The sequence below is a fragment of the Myotis davidii genome, unplaced genomic scaffold, assembly GCF_000327345.1.
Source record: "Myotis davidii unplaced genomic scaffold, ASM32734v1 scaffold111, whole genome shotgun sequence".
Classification (NCBI taxonomy): domain Eukaryota; kingdom Metazoa; phylum Chordata; class Mammalia; order Chiroptera; family Vespertilionidae; genus Myotis; species Myotis davidii.
This window is the reverse complement of record NW_006284347.1, coordinates 1,703,709-1,710,326: the sequence shown is the minus strand read 5'-3', so window position 1 is coordinate 1,710,326 and position 6,618 is coordinate 1,703,709. Positions and strand designations below refer to the sequence as shown.

The window sequence follows — 6,618 nt, the reverse complement described above, 5'->3', positions numbered from 1 at the left end:
CTCTCTCTCTCTCTCTCTCTTTCTCTCTCTCTCTCTCTCTCTCTCTCCCTCTCTCTCTCTGAAAAAAAAAAAATGAAATGTAACCCACTTTTCCCAGAGCAGTAAAAAAGAAGAAGAAAAAAAATCCTACATTTTTTTCCGACGAGTTATTTCATAGTTCTGAACTCTCACTATTGCTTTTCTTTAAAATCCTCTGCTGATCACGTTCTTGAATATAATACTATTAAACGATCCAGACAACAGAGTTTTCAAACCAAGAATGACCCAGTCTGCTCCTTAGCTTATTGTCAAGGTGATGTGAAATTGACTTCAGAGAATTTAACACTGGCAATTAAAAGTTTCCTTTGCATTAATTACATAAAGCAAATATGCATGTGGTAGTCAAGGGCAACAGGCATTTTCTCCTGGAGTTACCTTGCACAGCAAGTTTTAATTAGATTCTACTTGAGTCTAATGATAAAAGTATATTTCATTATGCTGAGAAAGATAAACCAGAGATTTCCTATCCTTTGAGATGTATATTGTCTCTTTCATCTTGTCTCTTGGAAAAAATGTCAGATACAGTCAACACTGCATTAATTACCATTATTATGTCCCACTTTAATACAGACCAGAGGAGTCAAAAGGGACTAGGGGAGTCTAACTTTACCCATTAAAAGCAAAAGTGATATTTCGTTGGAAATTCGAACTCCAAATTAGCCCCAACATATGATATTTTATAGTCAGCTAATATAGTTAGTGCCTTCTAATGTACATTCCTTCAGGAACTAATAATAAAAAGAAGATAGAACTCCTTGCATATGCTCCTTTAATACCCTCTACTTTTCCTGTATTGCACTTATCAAAATTATAATAATCAATTATTTGTGAGTTTGATTATACCTTATCAAGGCAGCAGTCAGGGGCTTTGATGAGTTAGTACCTATCTCCCTACAGGTTCCATGATGGCCAAGGTCATGCCATGTGGGTCAAAATACGTGGAGGGGTGGTTGGGACGGAGGGAAGGGGAACACGGACACCAGGAAGAGTAAAAGGAGGAAGTGGGGGGGACAATAAAACACATTGAATTGAGTGCAGATTCTACAAAGCTACGCGAAACTCTCTGCTCTCTCCCCTGGAATGAGGGGCTGAGCTGACCTCCCCACCCAACGTACTCCACTCACTGTGTAACGACCACCTCTTCTTCCTTGTTGCCCATTTATGCCCTGGCCGACTAGAATCTGCCTCACCCACCAAGATACCATCAGAACTCCTTTCCCCACAGTTGCCAATGGCGTCCTAATGACTAAACCTAGAGACAGCTCTCTCTCGAATCTTTCTAGTTGTGTTATCCGACTGCCCCCTCTTCCTTCACTCTATTCCCTCAGCTCCCAGGGCCCACGCTCCCAGGCTTCCTCCTTCTCATCCTCCACCCACCGCTCAAGCACTCATTTTCCCCAGTTTCTCTCCCAGCTGCGGCCCCTCCCCTCAGTGGCAGATCCACGTACCCAACTGTGTGTTGGTCATTTCTACCTGGATATCCCTCAGGCACTGCATAGACACCACACCCAGGGCATTGCTCTCCCCCTTCCTGTGGTTTTTCCTGCCCTTCTCTCTCCAACGGTGGCACCACCACTCACCCCGATGCCCACATTAGAAATTAGAGCATCATCCTTAGGTTTGTTTCTCGCTTGCATCCCCAACTTCTTGATCCAAGTAATCACTAATTTTTATACCAGAAATCAATCACATTCAACTCTGCTTCCCCACGCTTCCACCCATGTAGATTTAATGTAATAGATTTCCACACTTGTCCTAACGGTTCTCCTGCGTCAAAGCTTGGCCCCAACAAAGTCCCCTCAAGATTGATCAAAGGTAACTCTGGCCCTGTTGCTCCCCTTTGTAAAACCCGCTAAAGACCTCTCTTTGTGTAAGATGAAACCCGTGGGAGTGTCCATCAGGTCTCCCTGGGGTTTGGTCCCTACCTACCCACCCAGCCTAGCCTCCTTCCACTCATTGCCTCTCAGGGCACATGGCAATGACAATAACCCCCTGTGGTTTTCTCAACCTCCCAGACCTTTACTCACACAGTGCTAGTGGCCTGGAGCACTGCTCTGCCCCATGTCGCCCAGCTAATTCTCATCCACACTGTAAGCTCAGCCTCAGGATCATCATATCCTATTAAAAGTCTCTCCTTCCCAGCCGGTATAGCTCACTGGTTGAGCGTCAATCCATGGACCACAAGGTCACTGGTTCGATTCCTGGTCAGGGCACATGCCCGGGTTGCGGGCTTGATCCCCAGTGGGGGATATACAGGAGGCAACCAATAGATTCTTTCTCATCATTGATGTTTCTATCTCTATTCTTCTCTGAAATCAATGATAAATAAATAATAATAAAATAAAAGTCTCTCCTGACCTCCCCCATTGTTTCCTCCTTTCCATACCATGTTTCCATAAAACCCTGAGAATTTCTCCATTGCTACCTTCACCCTTATGCATGAAACTACACCCTAATGCCCTCTACTTTTCCTGTATTGCACTTATCAAAATGACAATAATCAATTATTTGTGAGTTTAATCATATATTACCAAGGCATCAGTCAAGGGCTTTGATGATTTAATACCTGTCTCCCAATGCTAGCAAGTTCCCTTTCCTTCCTCTGCCCTGTTCCAGATAAGACAGCACCTCCCCATCAGAATGGTCTCTTGATGAGGAAGGAGCCATCCCACTCATCTGTGACTTCTGCAACCCCTGGCATTATGTCCTGCAGGTAGCAGGTACTCCAGTTAAGGTTTGTATCTACTTGAGACGTTCTTCACTTTTTACCCAAATATCTAATGCATCTTTAAAGTCTAAATGAACATTAATGGTAAAAATGAGCTGAAAAGGCGAGGCTGACTTGTGAGGGCAGGTGTATACTCCATCCTTCTCAAGGCTATTCCTGAGGTCTTCCTGACATTCAGAAATGATCTGGTGAAAATCCTTCCCAGGAGAACAGCCTGGGAAAATAACATCAGAATGCTTTGCTGGTTGATGGGTGACGCATGGCTATAACCTACTGTAGATGTATGAAGAGAAACTCGGAGGCAATCTCCAAAGACATTCTGTGGGTCAATCTCTTAGAAAACTGAAAGCTTATAATGTCACAATGTCCAACATTCGTTTTTTGGCCACAAATCAATATACTGATGAAATATCTAATTTTTATTTCATCTGAAATAGAACCAGTGTTCCTGTGCAGTCCCTCGGAGTAACAGAACCCAGATAGGACACCCGGGGTCCAGCACTTGGGGCTGCTCAGGGGGCCTCAGTCCTGAAGCTGCCCTCCTGGAGACCAGGGGACTTGGTCCACAGCCTGGAAGGAGGTGCCTCCCTCCACAAGCAGGGCTTTGGCTTAATGAAGGGAACCCAATTATAAAATGGCTCGTTACCTTAACAGAGGCTGTGGTGTCTGGAAATGTTTGCCGGGGGGTCTGGAATTCTTAATAAAAATTATAGGAAGTCTGATTGCCTGGTGGGAAAATCTATGCAGCGAAGGGAAAAGAAAGAATTCTATCTTCGGGGAAAACCCCACAAGCCAAGCGCTGACTCATCTTTACAAGGTGTCGATCAGAACGGAAGGTGTGATCCGCACTCTGCTCCCCGGAGAGGCCTGCTCCACCCTGGCTGGGCCTGGCTGACACACACACTGTCTCCCAAGGTGTTTTGTGGGAACCAGAGGAGGAATGACTTAGGTGTAAGTATGTCCTACCTGTGTCTCCGACTCCCAGCCTATCCCTTGGGAAAGCAAAAAGACAGAAGTGCCCGTATGTCAGGCACCACTGGTTAATTCCTGGAGCTGACCTTCCTCTATTCTCCTGCTACACTTCGTTTCATTCATCGTTTACTAGATGAGTTATGCTGAGAAAGTTATTTCAAGTTTCCTCAACTAAAAATGGGGCCAAGGTGCACCCACTCCATGGGTGCCTAATGAGGATTCAGTGGGAATCGTGCGTGCAAAGAATTTTTACCATGCCACACAGTAGCAAGTTCAATAAACCTTTCATTGTTTTATTTTACTTTAGCCATTATTGTTCATATTATTAACTATTATTTGAACTATGATTATTATTATTGTAATTTATTGTTCTTAATGGCTTTAGGGTACTAAATAGCCGGAAAACCATGGCTTACTAGCCCTGAAACTTGACGAGATATTTCCATTTTCTGTGCCTCAGTTTCTTGAGCTGTAACACGAGGGTAACAGCAGTGTCTGCCTCTTATTAAGTGAGAACATGTGATAAAGAGGGTAGCACCTTCCCCGGTAGAGGAAGCTTTGAGAAATAAACTCACAGGGTCATTGTTATCAGTTTCATATTATGTTTATAGTTTCTTGATTTGTTGGGCATGTATCAACTCATGGCCCTGAACTTGGGTTTCTACATCTTCTCATATGAGATAAGAGGCTTGAGAATTGCTTGGAATTATTCTCTCAGGGTGGGATGCCCTTCCTTAAACAGTGAGCCAGAGATTCTGGGCGTCTTTAGGGAACTCAAATCTCTCCCTCATCCTTTAGCTTTCAGTGTCTGGGGAGCTCCACCGTTTCCAAGACTTGTTGATGTGGGTTTGGATCACTCAGATCCCCTCACCCCACTGTAAGAGCTTTGATGGGGGTGAGGCTGGTTGTCAGGACCCCCGGGGGCAGTAGGTAGCAGGCCTCTGTCATCTCAGTAAGCCCAAGCAGGAGAGTTCTTTGGCTAAGGAGGCCATGTTTTGTGAGCTCGAGCTCGGACACCTGACTCTAGCTTAGAGTTCATTTCCTCTTTCCTGTGCAGGTGGCTCTCTAATTTGATCACTCAAATGGCATCAACATATGGGAATAGAGCTGCCTTGTTTGTTCAAAGGAGCTTCCCTTTCTTGGGTTGGAGCAGGTGCTAAGGGCCCACCAGGAAGTGCTGGGAGAGCCAAAGCCTCTAGGGACTCTGGGAAGCCCTGGCTTAGAGGAGGGGTGCACCATGGGCTTCTGGGTGGTGATGATGGCATCAATGCCCAGAGCTGAGGGGAGCCCTAGGGGCGGAGGTCCCACCACTGCAGGATGAACAACCCCCATGGACTTCATTTCTCAGCCCTCCATCATGTTCCCATGGACTGTTTTTGATTTCTTAGGAAAAACAGAATGTAAGCAAGATAATTAGGGGGCATATGGGCCCAGGATTAAACTTACTAGCCAGAACCACTTAGTGAGTGTGAGCCCTTTTCCAATTCCTCCCATCCTTCCAATGATATAAAAAAAGTTTCATTTAGTACTGCTTTAGCAAGTGCCTTGACTACTACCTTGAAAAGACCAGACCTCAAGTTCAGAACCTTGGATTACCAAGCAATCACTTCATAGTATTATTTTGTTTTCATGATTTTTTTTTTTTAAATGTCTCCTTACTGCTTTAGCAAGTGCCTTGACTACTACCTTGAAAAGACCAGACCTCAAGTTCAGAACCTTGGATTACCAAGCAATCACTTCATAGTATTATTTTGTTTTCATGATTTTTTTTTTTACAATTGTCCTCTATAACTGGCTTTACTTTTTAAAGGGAGTTTCCTATTAAAATTGAGTTAAGTGAAGAAAGTTCTGAGTTGATTTACAAGTGATGGTTAAGTAAAGAATGGTACAGATGGTGTACAAGCATGGCAACACATTGCAAAGTGGTATGTGAATGGCTGAGATCTCCTCTCAGCACGGCGGTCAGAGGTCACACAGACCTGCCTGAGATCACGCCCACCACTTCCTGGCCCTGCACTCTGTAAACATTCCCCCTGTGAACCTGCATCTCCTATGAGTAGAATGGATCTAGGAGCACAGCCCTTACCTGAAGAGGATTTGCTAAGGTGATAAGGGGAAAGCAGTTTGCGCAGCATCAAGTTCTCGGCCACTGTTACCTGCTAATATTGTACCAGGAGGCACCCTGTCTCATACCACAAAATAATGGTTTTTTAACAGCCGTTTTCTGCACTTCTCATTTTATATCCAATGCTCTGAAATGTGACCCGATCATTCTGGCTGCATCCATCCATGCAGGTGACTTGTTTGGACAAGAGTTTGCTGTGATGCCTAGTGACTGGCTGATCCATTCTCTTGCTCTTACCCCAACCCTCTGTCAAAAGGTGGGGCTGTGCTTGTCACCAAACTTAAGAATCCTGCCTGACACACATGACCTTGGATCATAAGCCTTTCCCAGGCCTTTCAAAATTCTTATAAAAAATCATTTTTTAAGGTGGCCCAGGATCCCAGACGGTGGTTGGGCTTTCTCTAGGGCATTCTAAGTTAGCAAAGGTTCAGTGGACAGAAGCCCACAGGTGCCTGAATCTGGGGTGGGAAAGCCATGAGCAGCTCCATGCAGGGAGCATCCCATGCGGAGAGGGCTGGGGTACCAGGTGCTGCCTGTCACAGCGGTCCCCATGGTCAGTGTGCCATGATTGTTTCCGATTAATGATAGTGGTCAATGCTTCACGCAAGTCTATGAGCAGGTCCTATGGTTATCACATTGGACAGAGAGGAGTTGGAGACCTGTCCACACGCAGCTCCTCAGCAGTGGAGGCCAGGCCCTGTGTGTGGCTACTCCAGAGCTCTACGCTGAGCACAGGGAAGGTCCAGGGGCCCCT

The 6,618-nt window shown here is 45.3% G+C and overlaps 1 protein-coding gene across 1 annotated transcript in view; it reads right to left on the bottom strand.

Moving 5' to 3' along the window:
* CACNA2D3 (calcium voltage-gated channel auxiliary subunit alpha2delta 3) overlaps window positions 1–6,618 on the bottom strand; it is an 817,122-nt gene that overhangs the window by 223,060 nt on the left and 587,444 nt on the right. The window lies entirely within an intron of this gene.